General features: G+C 40.9%; 1 pseudogene across 1 annotated transcript in view; it reads left to right on the plus strand.

Moving 5' to 3' along the window:
• Window positions 1-16199, plus strand: part of LOC144286930 (intermembrane lipid transfer protein VPS13D-like) — a 157192-nt pseudogene that overhangs the window by 122050 nt on the left and 18943 nt on the right. Inside the window, exons 55-60 of the transcript XR_013354875.1 lie at window positions 410-518; window positions 6855-7018; window positions 8010-8118; window positions 10266-10445; window positions 12221-12337; window positions 13363-13512. The product of XR_013354875.1 is annotated as an intermembrane lipid transfer protein VPS13D-like (transcript). The remainder of the gene's footprint in view (window positions 1-409; window positions 519-6854; window positions 7019-8009; window positions 8119-10265; window positions 10446-12220; window positions 12338-13362; window positions 13513-16199) is intronic.

A 16199-nucleotide genomic window follows, 5' to 3' on the forward strand; every position in this document is an offset into this window, starting at 1 on the left:
CATCCTAAAGGGACTCTCATTTCTTGCCAAGCCTTGGGGATGCAGTGATGCTGGTTTTCTGTCTGGCAAAGAGTAGAGCCAATTCTTGGATCCTTGGAATGTTTGACTTTTCAGGTGGTACTGGGGGAAGCTCTAAAGATAAATAGTTATTCTTTTATGTCTGAGCTTTAAGGCATCAGGAGTTGCACAATGTCAGTATGTCTTCTGACAAATGAATCCTTGAACCATCCAAGAAAACACAACCTTGATCTTTCCACAACTTGAGTTAGACTTCTTCTTCTATGATTAAAAAAAAAAAAAAATCCTCTTTTTAGATGAGGTTTTAAGCATTTGCTTCTGAGTACTTGAAGACATGTGTGAGTGCATGTATATACACATGTGCATGTATGTATTATTGTCTTAATTCTAGTTTACAGGAGGGGACAGGAAGGCCTGTGGCTTCCAACAAGGCCACTACCTGTGCAGAGCTTGTCTTGGATGTCTCACCAAAGACACAAAGAGTCATTTTAAAGAAGAAGGTAAGAAAATGTAGCACTTGGAATTTAGAAGAGGAGGTTTTGAGCCCTGGAAGGGCCTCTGGTCAAGGGAAGGGAGGCAGGCTGGACAGCTGGCTGGGTGGGGAGGGGACACGGGAGTCTCACCTGCTCGGGTTGGAGTTCTTCCTCCTATCCTATGATACCTGCTCCAGGAATTCCATGCCCTTCTCATCTCCGTTGCCCTTTTGGGGGTAACTTCCTTCTCGAATTCATTTTTTCCAGATTTGTGATTTGCTGTTTTCATTACTCTGTTTTTCTAGTCTACTTTTCCCTAAACTGAATGGGGAAATGATCAAACTGACAACTTTTTCCCTTTTCTTGCTGACAGACATTCTTTTCAGGTCAGTTGAGGGAAATGTTTCTGAGATATAGAGAGGAAGACAGTGAAATTTGGCCAGAAGCATCACAGAGGACAGAAGGACAGGAAGGATAAGTAGTTCAAACCTAAAAAAAATGAAAGCTATTTGAGAACAGAGAGGTGCAGAAGTGACTCTAAGAGGAGGAAGATTACCAAATTGCGTGATTTTTTAAAACACATTTACCTGAAAGCTGTGTTCTTGAAGATTTTCCAAAATATAAATCACACAGTCCAAAAATAATCCTGATAAGTGAATGTCTCTTGAACACGCCATTACCCTAATGCTGACAAAGGACCGGCCTTTTATAACCAAAAGTGGTATTGTGTGTGTCAGTGGTGTAGCTTCATTTGGATTTGAGTTTATACAGCTCCTCTCACATTTTTAAAAAAGTTTATTTATTTATTCGTGAGAGAGGCAGAAACATAAGCAGAGGGAGAAGCAGGCTCCATTCAGGGAGCCCGATGCAGGACTCGATCCCATGATCTGGGGATCACAACCTGAGCTGAAGGCAGGTGCTCAACCACTGAGCCACCCAGATGTCCCTCCTCTCACATTTTTAATTGGGGAGAGGTGTAGATTCAAATCATCTCGAATTTTGTACATCAAATGAAACTTTAATACATTTTTTTTTAAAGATTTTATTTATTTATTCATGAGAGACACAGAGAGAGGGGCACAGACACAGGCAGAGGGAGAAGTAGGCTCCATGCAGGGAGCCCAATGTGGGACTCGATCCCGGGTCTCCAGGATCACGCCCTGGGGGTGCTAAACCACTGAACCACCCCGCCTGCCCAATACGCGTTTTTAATTCACTTTTTGTTTTTAACCGCTTTATTGAGATATAATTCATATAGCATACAGTGTACTATTAAGGTTTGCAGTATATCCACAGATATGTCCGAGCATCATCACACTCAATTTCATAGCATTTCATCACCTCTAGAAGAAACCCTGTATCCTCCAGCTCTTGCCCCATTTTCCTCTCACCCCCTAGCCCTAAGCAGTCACTAACCTACTTTCCATCTCAATATAGCCCCCTGTTCTGGACTTCCGTATGAATGGTGTTTTTTGAGTGGCCTCTTACACTGTGTCTAAGGTTCTCCTGCCTGTCACCCTATCAGTACTTCTGCGTCTATTCCTATATGATAACAGTTCAGAGTCCTGCAGTTCAGATCTGTGTACAGTGTTATCACACTCTTTTTATGGAAGGTTGTATCTATCAGATGCATTTGGGAACTAAGATTTGGGAATGGTGATGACTAAGGAGACCATGAGGCATAGTAATTGAAAGTAAACAGGTCTGGGGGCTTTTATTGGGAATTTTAAAGAAGAAAACTTTGAAAAGCCATAATCTAAAAATAAGATGCAGAAAGTCTGACAGAAGTCAAGTGAATTGAAAAAAGAAATGGCCGAGCCCTTGGAAAGGTTGTCAGATGGCTCTCCAAGAAGGTTCGAGCTGCTGTGGATGTTAACATGAATGGAGACAAACTCAGGAGTAAGGTGATTTGTCACCTGGATTTCGAGCACCTGGTGTGATCAGCACTACAGGAATGATAAGTAGCTTTTTAATTTCCAAGGGCCAGGTGACTGCGGAGCAGACAAAACAGATTTTTTTATGAAGTAGGAAAAACATTTGGAAAAAAGATGTTATAATTTATAGAACATTTTTACTGCTGTTAATTTCCCTTGATGGGGATGAAAACTGGTACATCAGAGGGTGGATATAAAGGAGTTACATTGACATCCAAAACTAGGCTGTATTCTAAGAATTAACGTTAGGAAATGGTCCTCTGCTCTTCAGTTGGAAACCAAGAGTAGAAAGTCTGACACCTTGGGTTTTTCATTGGTTCATTGGTTTTCTTCTTCTTACTTTTATTTTGAAAGGATCTCAAAGTCAGAGAAAAATTGACGGAAATTCGTCCTGTTACTGTTGATGTTAACTTTAGCACTTGATGAATGTGGTGTTTGCCAATCTCCTGCACTATAAGAAGAAGTTTCTGTCTTTCCCTTGTATTTAGTATATACTTTGTGGACAGGTACTTTGCCACTATGTAGCTATCCCGATCCTTGTCAGACTTTCTGTGTATTATGCATATGTATTGGCTTGGACTTCCATGGTGAAATACTATAGACTGGATGACTGGAATAATGGGAATTCATTTGTTACAGTCCTGGAGGCTGGGAGTTCCAGGATCAGGATGCTGGCCGTTTGGTTCCCTGCTGAGGGCCTACATCCTGGCTGGCAGATTTCTGCCCTCTCAGTGTCCTCAAATGGCAGTGTCGGGGATGATGGGGAGAACGAACGTATGCTCGTTGATGCCTTTCCTTGTAATGGCACTGATTCCATCGGAAGAGTCCTCCTCATATGCCCTGATCTAAACCTAATGATCACCCAAAGGTTCCATTTCCACATATCAAAATTTCAGATGCGGTCTCCAACTTAAGAATTTGGGGCGGGGTGTCAGTGTAGCCCATAGCATTGTGTATGTCATCAGGATGGATTCCTCTCTGAGTCCATGGGTTACCCGTTACTGTCAGGATCTATATTTAACACTCAGTTTCCATATTTGGCCAGTGGGAGCTCTTTGATCTTCTGTGTCCTCTTGACCTATGCCCCTCATTTTTTGAACACATCCTTACTTTTTAACAGCAAGTTATTCTTGGTTCATCTGTACCTTCCCTGCTATATTCCTGGACTTGCCACTTCTTCAGGGCACCCTGATCCCTTTTATCAGAGAATGGAAGTTAGAAAGCTAAAATGTGTTCACTGGGTGCACTTGTTGCCTCTGTGATGTCATTTCCAGGCTCGCCCAGGGGACAGAGCTAGGGGTTTTATGTGCACACAACATATGTATACCTGCACATGTGTGCCTGCACCCACGCTGTAGGATATGTACATGTACATACAGAATATACCTACACATATTTTATATAAGCATTTATATATTTTGCATATTGTTAAAATATTTATTTATTTATTCATTAGAGGCACAGAGAGAGAGAGACTGAGACATAGGCAGAGAGAGAGAGTCAGGCTCCATGCAGGGAGCCCAATGTGGGACTCATTCTCAGGATCCCAGGGGATCACGACCTGAGCCAAAGGCAGATGTTCAACCACTGAGCCACCCATGTGTTCCTATTTTGTGTATATTTTTTAGAGATTTTATTTGTTTATTCATAAGAGACAGAGAGAGGCAGAGACATAGGCAGAGGGAGAAGCAGGCTCCACGCAGGGAACCCGATGTGGGACTCGATCCCAGGACTCCAGGATCACGCCTTGGGCCGAAGGCAGGCGCCAAACCACTGAGCCACCCAGGGATACCCCTATTTTGCATATTTTTATTTTATTTTATTTTATTTTATTTTATTTTATTTTATTATTATTATTTTTTTATGATAGGCACACAGTGAGAGAGAGAGAGGCAGAGACACAGGCAGAGGGGGAAGCAGGCTCCATGCACCGGGCGCCTGACGTGGGATTCGATCCCGGATCTCCAGGATCGCGCCCTGGGCCAAAGGCAGGCGCTAAACCACTGCGCCACCCAGGGATCCCTATTTTGCATATTTTTATATCTCAGTATATTAAAAACCAGCAATTCACACTGATATTTCCAATTCCAGTCCAGTCCAGCATCACAAATACATTGATTTTCTCCATTTCCATATTTGTAAGTTCCTTGTCCAGCACTAAGAACATATTTGCTAATGTAACCACCTCCTCTGAATGTAACCCATCATCTGTCACCAGAGTTGCACCCCATCCTCCGTGTAAACACACTCTGGCACCTGGCTTGGCCTCCGATCGCCACCTTTTTCAGCCCCCAAGCTCGGAGGACTGCTCTTCTCACCTCTCTTTGTCTCTGACAGCACACAATAAGCTTCTAGCCTCCAGTCCCTTAGTATGGATCATCACCTACATTGAGCTCCAGCATCACACTCTGAGCTGTCCCCCCTCCAACACTCACAGTCCCCATGGACTTCTGTCTTCCTCAGTGTCATCTCAAGGTTTTAGGGCTAAATTGTAAGGGAAGGTAGGCTAGGGAACTGGAAGGAGAATGGTATATCTCAGATTTTGATTGATTAATTGATTGTACATCTCAGATTTTTAAATGGAAATGTTGGTAGTTTCCAACTCTGATGAGTCTACACTTAAGGGCAGACACTAGAGGAATCCATGTATGAAAACTCGATTTCATCCAGCATCTGTGCTTTGATTCCCAATCTGGAACACCTGCAGGATAATTGAGCTGTTTTCCCATGTGGTTTTGGCACCTGGGATCGAGGTGCTTTCTCATTTTGAACGCAGAAGTGAGCACGTGGGGATTGCATGTGTGCAGCTCAGTTTCCTCTGTCTTTACAGACACAGGAGGCCGTAGCACACAGGAAAAAGAGGAGCATATCTTCCTGGGTCTGAGTTTTGGTTTTGCCACTTAAGGATATATGATATCTGGTATTTTACATTCCTCATTGAGCCTCATTTTCTTACTGATCTAACAGGTTTGTGAGAAAGATCAACTAAGATGAGGTAGATAAAGTGCTGGGTGAAGAATTGTAGTCAGAACAACACAGTAAACATTTAGTGAGGCCACACCCTGTGCCTGGCATGCGCTAAGTGCCTTCTATTTGTTACACTTATCACAAGAACCCTAAAAGGGAGCTGAATTTCCCCCTTTGACGGATCAGGAAACAGAGGCTCTAAGAGGGATTTAATAACCCGTCCAAGGTCATTCAGCTTATAAATGGTGCAGCTGGATCTCAAATCCCGGTGCTTGACTCCAGCATTCATATGACTTTGTTAGTTTTGACTGTGGAATGTAATGCCCAAGCTGTGTTTCCTGCACAGGGGCAGCATGGTACCCAGTGCCCTGTGTACGGTACCCACAAGTGTTGGTTGCTCTGAAGGAGCTCAGCTGGAAGAGTGGATGTGATCCTGACAGGTCTAGCTGGGGGAGTTACCTTCACACAGGAAGTATCCTAGATAGTTAGGGGTACTGAACTAGAATATCTGGATTGTGTTAGAAAGGCCATGTGAGTAAAATAGTTAAGTATGTTGGCTTTGAAATCAGGCTGTGGAGGTGAAATCACCGCCTACTGGTTATGTGGCCGGGGGAAGTTTCTTTATAACTTGAAGAAAATAACTTCCTTACCTGTGATAAAGATAATAATAGAATATGTGTCATTGGATTGTGTTAAGGATTAAATGAGCTACTACATGGAAGTCCATGATCACTGACTGGCACATGGTAAATTCTCAATGTATTGTTGTTATTATTACATTTGAAATATAACGGAATCTATAGACTTCCGTGGGTTGACCTAGAAGTCCAAGTGCTGTGTATAAAATATTCCAAAGAAGAAACTATATTTAGAATTAACCGCAACTTAGTATAACCTTTGAATTCAGTCAACTATATTTGAATATAATCAATTTATAAATTGGAAACCACCAATATAGTATACTTCCATTATAAACACGAAAAGGGAGAAGACATCTGGTAAATTCTAGTGGTCTGCCAGTTATGAGGATTACCAGTGATCAAATATAAAGAATATCGTATATAGTTTATAGAACTGGATCCCTCTTGAAGGTAAGGGTACCCGACGGTCACCACCTGGGACAGCAGTTACCCTAGCAATGCAGCTAATGGAAACTGGATTGAACCCCAACCCACTAGTTTGCTTAGAAAATACTGAGTATATGAAAAGAATACATTCTTAAAATTAAATGCATTATTTGTAACGTTTGGTTGTTTGGTACAAGAGTTCGGCATATTTCATCCACAGTGCAGCTTGGGATTGACAACAGCGGAAGTTAGAATTGAGCATGTATGTAGTGTAGACAGTGCCTTTGAGGGTAGTTTCCACTTGAGAACGTAGCCTGCGTGGAAGCCCTTGACGCCCTTGCCTGAGGCGTGGCTGCCCGTGACGGCTCCCTGTGTCCGCGTGTCTCTGCCCCCAGGAGCCCGGGAAGCGCTCGCAGCTGTGGAGGATGACGGGCGCGGGCATGCTGGCCCACGAGGGGTCTTCGGTGCCTCACAACCCCAGCAAGCCCCCTGCGGCCCGCTCCCCCGAGGGCTCCGCCATCTTGGACATCGCGGGTCTCGCTGCCGTAACCGACAACAGGTACTTTGCTAGGCAACTTTTGATGCGAGCCCATTGCTTCTAAACTCCGTTTCGGTGGAGATTCACACCAAAAAGTGAGTCTGTAAATGAAGTAAGAATTTTTATATTTTATATTGTGTTTTTCTTCAGTGAGAGACCTGTCACATTCCCAAATATGAGTTTTGGGGTCTTTATTTTATTTTTGTTAAGCTGTTGTTGAAATGCCCATGCAGACGTTTAAAAAAAATCCAACAGTAAGAAGGATATGTTATGAAAAAGTGAATTATCTCTTTGCACTAAACCTCCACTCCATTCCTTCGTAGAAGTGAGCAGATTTTTAAAGAATTTTTTAAGAATCTTGTTAAATCTTTTAAAAGCAGAAATAAATTATTGAGAGAATAATCAAATGCGTTTTTATGACCAACGCCCCGGATTCAAATCAGTTATCAGGGACAACTAAGTTACTTGGTAACTAAGTTACTTGATTTGCCTGTGCCTTAGTTTCTCCTCCCCCCCCCAGGTTTTTTTTTTTTTTTTCCTTGTGCCTTAGTTTCTTTATGCAGTCAGTATATTTGTTTCCAGTTGATACCTTATTCACTTTCAAAAGACTTTACATGACTTTAAAGTGAAAACCCAATATAAAATAAAAGTAATTGGAAATTTAATAGACAAAGCCTCTTGAAAATATTTTCAGACCTATTTGGCAGACGACCCTTCTCAAACTGATGACAGCTTGTTGCTGTGGGAATGCAGGGACCTGATTATTTCATTTACTGTGAATCCTTAAAAATATTGGAACTCCTTTGTGTGTCCCGTTTGTTGCTTTCCATTTTGTCTTATTCCTCTTCTCTCATTAAGAGATACCTAGCTGCCATGGGGTTCAGGCTATCTGCCCATTAATTTTAAGGGTGGAGGATATTGGAAGAAAAAAGAGGAAAACCACAATCCTGATATTCTCTTTAGGCCTAACATATTTGACTCCGAGGACTCACTGCATTTTCCCATATTCCAGATATGAGCCACTGATGCTAAGAAAGCCTGATCGCAGGCGAAGCACAACTCAGACATGGAGTTTCCGGGAAGGAAAACTGACCTGTGGTTTGCATGGGTTGGTTGTCTAGGTCAGTAGTGTTTGACACCCTCAGTTGCAGCAAGCCGTGGTTGAGCCGCCCTCGAAGCAAAGTCTCAATTAAGATACACACATTGAAAAGGGGAAATCATTATAGAACAAACATAGCTAGGAAACTCAAGGAACTTTTGTTGTGCATCTGTGTGTATTTAGGGGGAAATATTCTTAAAATATTAAGAATATGATATATAAAAAATGTATTGGGAATGATTGCCTGTAAGTAATGGGATTTTTTTTTTTCTTGGCTTATCTGGATTGTTTTTCTTTGGCGATATAAATTACCTATGTAATTTTTTTTTTTTTTTTTTTTTTTTTTGTAATTTTTAAAAGAAAGAAAGAAAAATGCCAGCTAAAGGTCTACCTCCAACTTCAGCGGATTGGTTTTAGTCCTGTGGAGTTAATCTAATATCTACAACAGACTTTTGTGAAGTGTTCTAGGAGGTGGTGAGCCATCATCATGGGTTCTATATTTTCCAGATTCTGTTTATTTCTGCATTCTTAATGGTGCCCAAATAAGCATTTAATTATTATAGCAAATGTCAGAATGAAGATTGCTGGTCAGTTTCTTTTGTCTTCAATCTGTCTACCTCATGGTAAACTGCCAGGTACTTTCTAAGCAAATATGTGTTTAGAAAATTACCAGGAGTTTGGATTTTCTGCCTTTCTGTCTTCAGGCCAGAAATGAGGCCATGGGTCTGAGATGAGTAGGTAGGATGTTGTCGCAGAGGTTTGGGCATAGAGCTGAACAACATGTGTGACCTGGTGCAGTCTCTGCCTCAGCCCAGGACTTTACCCCAAAAAAAGATACATAGGAGAGCATCAGTCCCTGGCTAGAGGACTCTTAATGTGTTAGTCCCTGGTGGATACCAGCCTGTCCCTTCACAGTGGGAGGAGGTTCTCCAGGGCAATGAGCAAAATTAGAAGGAGCCTCTGCCTGCTGTTTGGTGAGATTTATTTTATCTCTCTTGCCCTGAGCTTTTCTTGTCAAACATAAGCTGCTTGCTTCTATGAGGCACACATCTGGAATGGATTTGTGATTTTCAATTAGCAATACAATTCAGGCTTCTGGAGGCAAGAGAGGGCGCGCTGTAATTGTTGGGTCCTGGGTCTGACCTGGACTTTCCTTCCGGTTTGTTCCTAAAGCCCATGTAATTCGAATTCTCTTAGAACAGCCCTTCCCCCACCCCGCCTCGGAATCCTTTTCTGGTGTTTGTTGTTTCTTGAATCTATTTCATCATTTCTGTGGTTGTGAATGACCCCATAATAACAGTATTTAGCCGAGCAGGGTGTGCTTTGGTTAGGGAAATAAGCTTGTGTCAACCTTATTATTCTAAATAAAGTAATTGAGGGCATTAAACATCTTCTGACACTGCCCTGTTAAGGTTGTGTACACACTTTCTTTCCAAACTTAAAACAATCATAAAATGCTTTCTCCATGTTGAAATCTCTCCTGTAAACCCAGCTCAGAGTTTCCTTTTCGTTACTCATATTTAAAAATTAACAAAGGGGATTGAGACACTCTAGCCATTGTCTTCTCTAGCCCTGTATCTGCTGTTCCATAGGCACGGTCCAGTAAACTTCCATTTTGCTTGGGGCAAAGAAGATACTTTCCTCCAATGATCTGAATAGCTGGCTCTCAGATGACATTCACCGTTCCCTGTTTCATTTTAGAAGAGATGCCATCTTTTGAATATTTGAGCTGACTCTCCAACCGTAGACCTGTTTGGGGAGGTTTTCAACTCTAGAATTTGCTTCTTATTGGAAAGCTGAATGATAGTTATAATTGATTTATTTTCAGAATGTTTCAGATTTTTAAGCAAACCCAAATGAGAATACTCAGAGAAACAGGACTTTGGTACGTTTTTAAAGCTTATTTTAATGACTAGAAGTTATGACTAAACCAATATACTCTGTTCTTACTCAGAATTCCCTAAATTCATATAGCATAACTTTCCATCTTTCCCAGATAATCCTCCTGGTTTTCATCTTCAGTAAAGCTGAAGAAACAGTAAATACTTTGTTAAAAATTGACCATGACACTTCAAAAGAGAATTTAAATTTGATAACTTGTTTAAAATGACATGTTAAATTGTCAAAGTCAGTGCCTTTCCCTTTTCTTAGACTTCTTTATTCTTTTAGGCCAAAGGAGGGCTTTCTGGTTTGTTTGATGGAGCTGAAGTTGTTCTTGGTCCTGATACTTCCATGGAGCTTTTGGGGCCAGTTCCACCTGAACAACAGTTTATCAACCAAAAAATGAGACCTGGTTCCGGAATGTTATCCATCAGAGTCATCCCAGATGGACCAACTAGAGCACTCCAGGTGATAATTTATCATAAGAACTGATGTGAATCTCACTGTACTTTCCCCCCACACATTGGGTTATTCATTTAACAAATACTTATTGAAACATTTATGTTGGCTATGGGAGTATAATGTCCTTGTTTATAAAATGGGGGTATAAGACCTACTTCATAAAGTTGTTATAAGAATCAAAGTATAAAAATATAAGATGATATAAAAAAGGTATGAGAATTAAAGAAGGCAATACCGAGAATAGTACATATGATTATTTTCAATCATTATATATTGTAAATATTTAAATAATTAAAAATAATAAATAAATAATTGATATATTAACAACATTAATAACAAGATACATGAGGTCCTTGGTCAGACAATGACAGTATTGTGTTTTGAAAGCAGGAGTGGAGGGTGTTCTACAGAGTGCGCGGGAAGGATTTACATTCCCGGACTTGGAGGCTTCCTAAGAGGAGTAATATTTAAGCTGAGTTTTCAGTCCTTGACTGAAAGGAGTTAGCCAAATCAAAAGGGAAGGTGGAGGATCTGTGCCCTAATAATAGTGCTCATTCAACAGTTATTTACTGAGCATTTCTTAGAGCCAAGCACGATTCTCAGTACTGAGTACATACTACTGAACAAATGGACAAAATTCCCTGCGGTCTTGGAGCTCACATTCTGGAGGGGTAGACAAACAAGAAGCCAACAACGTAATAAATCATATAGGATTTGCAAAGTTGATAAACGAAGGCCTGGAGATAAAAGGGAGTGGCCCAATTGGCACAGAGAGTATGCGCCAAGATAATGCTGGAGACAGAAGCAGGGGCCAGATTACAAAAAGCCTGATAGATGCTACAAGTTATGTGGGTTTTCTGTGACAGTGCAGTCAGGGAATGACACGACCAGAAATTTATTTTACATTGCTCATTCTGTCTCCAACGTGGAGGACTAGAGCAGATGAAAACTAGAGATAGAAGACCAGCTGAGGGCAACTGCAGTGATCTGGATGAGAGATTATGGCAGCCCGTACTGGAGCGTGGCAGGGGTGCTCCTGAAGAGGTTGGCGAGAACCAAGCAGAAATGGGAACTTATCGAGGAGTAGAGTCTGGCAGATGTAGTGATTGATTGAAGGTGGTGAGGATGAGAGAGAGGAAGGAGCCAGGAATAGCCTTCAGGATTCTGAGTTGGGCAACTTGGAGGACAGTAATCCATGTCACTGAGATATGAATACAGAGCTGACTTCTGGGAGAAATGAGGAGTTATGTTTTGGACTTGTTAGTAAATGCTGTCCACATGAAAGTGTCCATCAGTCAGTGTAAATATGGGTCTGACGCTCAAGGGAGAGAGATCTGTACTGGAGATACAGGTTTATCAGGTCACGGTGTAATGAAAGAGCTGAGGGAAAGAGGGAGGATGCTGGTGTGCACCAGTGAACTCTCTGAGGTATATCATAATCCACAATATCTCTTGTACAAGCACTCTTTTAAGGCAAACATTGAATGCAGTGATGTTGAGGTTTGCATACTTTGACTTGACCAGTAATTCTAGATCACCTGTCGATGATGCCTGACCCTCACCATCTGAGGCTCTCAAGGTCTAGCGTGGCATTTGCCGTGTAGACTTAAAACCAAGTTTACTTTATTATTACCCAAGTCTTACTTGGCAGTGCTTCCAAAACCCTTAACTTCCATAAGATTATGGAGCAGATAGTGACTTTTGACCTCTACAGTTGATATGGAACAGGTTTCGCTGTGGAAGTATGAGCCCTCTTAGTACAGTGTTTTATTCAACTTCAGATAACAGATTTCTCCCAACGGAAAAGTGATCGTTCATCGTATGAAGTGGATGAACTTCCTGTTACTGAACAAGAGGTACAGAAATTAAAGAACCCAGACACAGAGCAGGAATTGGAAGTAAGTTTTAAGTATTGCAAATTCATTTCTTTATCATTAATTTGTTTAGAATTTTGCTCTGTGGTTTTCTCAGTTTTAGACCTATTTTCTCTCTGCCCTTGTGAATTCTAAACATAGCTGTTGCTTCATGGTGTTTAATGTCATCACAACATGAATGTGTGAACATGTTAATTAAATGACAGCTAAAGTTGAATGGGAGTGTAATAATGATCGCTGAAATAAGATGACAATAAAGAAAAAAAATTGAATTTTTACAGGACTGAGGATCAAGAATAGGCAAACTAGATTTTTTGAGGGGCCCCAGTTTTCTCTTGTCATCTTTCTTCCTCTCTCCCTTGTTTGGGTTTTGGAAAGTGAAAGTTTGAAAAGGAACCTGAGGAGCAGCCCAGGTGGCTCAGCAGTTTAGTGCTGCCTTCAGCTCAGGCCATGACCCTGGGGTCCCGGGATCGAGTCCCACGTCAGGCTCCCTCCATAGAGCCTGCTTCTCCCTCTGTCTGTGTTTCTGCCTCTCTCTGCATGTGTCTCTCATGAATAAATAAATAAAATCTTAAAAAAAAAAAAGAAAGGAATCTGAGGTGAAGATGAAAATGTACACTTACTGGATATTTATTCAGTGATTTAGAAAAAAATTAAGGCCCTACATGTAAAGCACTGTGTTGGATATTATGGAAGTTCAGTAACTAGCTTACTAAAAAGCTTGCATCCCAAATAGGGAGAAGGATTCTCAGTTACTTAACTGTAATGAAATGCAAATGTCCTCAGTACTCTGAGAGAGGTATTATCATATCCTATCACTTTGGAGTTCTGGGTGGGGTGTGCACTGTGCCCTGAGAGAAAGGCTCCTAGTGAGAGGCTGGAGTTGGATAATATGACTCTTGTCTAAGTGGCTTTCACCTGCTCAGAGGTAAAGTAGAGGGATATAAGGCCATTTATTTTGTACTCTCCTGGCTACTTTGACCTCTTTTTTTTTTTTTTTTTGGCCTCTTTTTAAACTGTCATTGTGTTGTATTTTGGTTTCCTTTCAGGTGCTTGTGAAGTTAGAAGGTGGAATTGGGTTGTCCTTAATTAATAAAGTCCCAGAAGAACTGGTTTTTGCAAGTCTTACAGGAATCAATGTGCATTATACACAGTTGGCAACGAGTCACATGCTTGAGCTCAGCATACAGGATGTACAGGTAATGGAGGGGCGTTTAGAACTTGTTAAATCTCCTTGTGTTCTTACTGAGTACCCACCTAGGTCCAGTGTTTGGTGTTCTAAAAACATGAATGCTTTGGCAGAAATATCTTACTGTGGCTTTCAAAAAAGTATTCTATGAAAATAATTGTTGTTGTCTATGTTTATTTCACCAATTTTTCTATATAGTAGCCAGTTCATCCGTAACTTAGATAATTTAGTCAAAGTGATGTGGAGGAAGGTGGCCCATGATTCCCCATTTGCCAATAGGAAAAAATAACAGGAAATCATGTAACCATCATTAGGGGAATCGAAGTTCATTATACAGAGAAAAAAAATAAAGGAACTGGACTATGCTTCTGGCCAAGATGTACTAACAGGGGCCAGATTTACTCTTTTACCTGAAGCAACCCCCAAGTTCAGATAAAATAAGGAGACTGCAGGTTTAAAGCACAGTAAACCAGGCATCAAAAGACTGACTCCTGAGATGTGGGGGAACAAAAGAGCTGAGCCCTGCATTCACCTCAGTTACTGCCTTGAGAACGTTTCCAGACTATGGCCTTGTGAGGAGGGAGACTGAGACAGAGCCGAGCAGTGTGAATGAGCTAAATAGGCAGAGCAGAGGGATCCAAGACTGAGACATCTAGAGTTCACAGGGTAGCCTACCTGGGAAGAACATGCTGCATGGAAAGAAAGCTCAGGAGATCTGCAGAGGGGTTCCGTGAGCGTTTAGCAGAGGACAGATCAATGATGCATGTAAGGAAACTATCATCTGAACCATCCAAAAGGATCAGGAATGCATCTGCTGCTCACCCAGGGCTGGGGATGGATTTTGTTCCCCTAGCCAGACTGGAAACACTAATAACATATGTGAGTTGGGAAGAATCCTCCAGCAAGTCCTGCCTTTGTAGTGAACTATAATTAGCCCTCTGCTGAGCACTGTTCCAGACCTACCTAACAAATCATAAAAGGAAAATCGGAAAGGGTCGATCTGTTTCCAAGTAATTTAACTGTATCCCTGAACAAAGCTCAAGATTTAATGGAATACAAAAATACCCAGCACCCAGCAAAGTAAAATTCACAATATCTGGCATCCTGTCAAAAATTACCAGGTGTGCAAAGGGGCAGGAAAACACAATATATAATGAGAATAATCAGTCGAACTAACCCAGGCTAACACAGATGTTAGAATTTTCAGAGAGGGACATTAAAACTGTTATTATAACTGCATTGTATATTGTTCTAAAGTTAAGTAGAGACATAGAAGATATGAAAGACTCAAATTTCTAGAGATTAAAATGAAATGAAAACCACACTGCATTCAATTAATAGCAGGTGACACAGTACAGAAAAAAAATTAGTGAACTTGAAGATATAGCAATGAAACGTGTCCAAATTGAAATGCCCAGAGGAAAATAATCCATAAAAAGAAAACGGCATCAGTGGCCTATGGGACAACCTCAAACACCTAACATATGGATAATTGGAGTCCTCGAAGGCTAAGAGTGAGAAGAGGGCATATAAAAAATATTTGAAGAAATCTTGGCCATAAATTTTCCAAACTAAACCCACAGAAGTTCAAGCACAAACCCAAACATGCATGCGTGTGCATGCACACACATGAAGGAAACTATACCAAAGTATGTCATAATTACTCAAAAGCAATGATGATATATCCAGATTAAACAAGACCTGTCACATGCCAGGAGCAAAAGTGAACATGAGACCTGACTTCTCATTGAGAATGATGTGAGTGAGAAGATAGTAACATCTTTAAAGTACTAGAAAAACTGTCAGCCTAGGATTCTGTGCCCAGTGAATATATCTTTCAAAAACTAGAATGAAATAAAAATGCTTTTAGACGTGCAAAAGCTAAAAGAGCTCATTACCAGCATCATGCTAAAATAATAATAATAATAATAATAACATTCAGGCAGAAGGGAATGGTAGTAGCTGGAAATCTGGATCTATACAGAGGAATGAAAAGCACCTGGAATGATAAATACACAGGTAAATGGTATTATTTTCTAATCTTTTAGATCTCTTTAAGAGATAACTACTTAGACAAAACTGACAGCACTATATTTTGGAGTCTATAACACGTTAGGGTAAGAATGACAATAGCATGAAGCAGGGGTAGGGGAGAAGTGGAAGTATGTTAACTGTAATGTTCTTAAAAGCAAAGTAGTCTGCTATGATTTGAATGTAAACTGGTAAGTTAAAGATGAGTACCATAAACCCTAAGGCAACAAAGAGCTACAACTGATAATCCAACAAAGGAGAGAAGATGAATAACCCAAGAGAAGGCATAACAAGCAGAAAACATGGGAAAGAACAGATGAGACAAATAGGAAACAAATAGCAAGATGGTAGACTCATTCAAACCTAACTGTACCAATTAAATAAACATAAATGTTAATAAACACCTCCAACTGAAAGGCAGAGATGATCAGATTGGATTAAAAATCGAGTTCCAGGGATCCCTGGGTGGCGCAGTGGTTTGGCGCCTGCCTTTGGCCCAGGGCACGATCCTGGAGTCCCGGGATTGAATCCCACATCGGGCTCCCGGTGCATGGAGCCTGCTTCTCCCTCTGCCTGTGTCTCTGCCTCTCTCTCTCTCTCTCTCTGTGTGACTATCATAAATAAATAAAAATTTAAAAAATAAAAAATAAAAAAAAATAAAAATAA

This window comes from Canis aureus, chromosome 16, assembly GCF_053574225.1.
Source record: "Canis aureus isolate CA01 chromosome 16, VMU_Caureus_v.1.0, whole genome shotgun sequence".
NCBI lineage: Eukaryota > Metazoa > Chordata > Mammalia > Carnivora > Canidae > Canis > Canis aureus.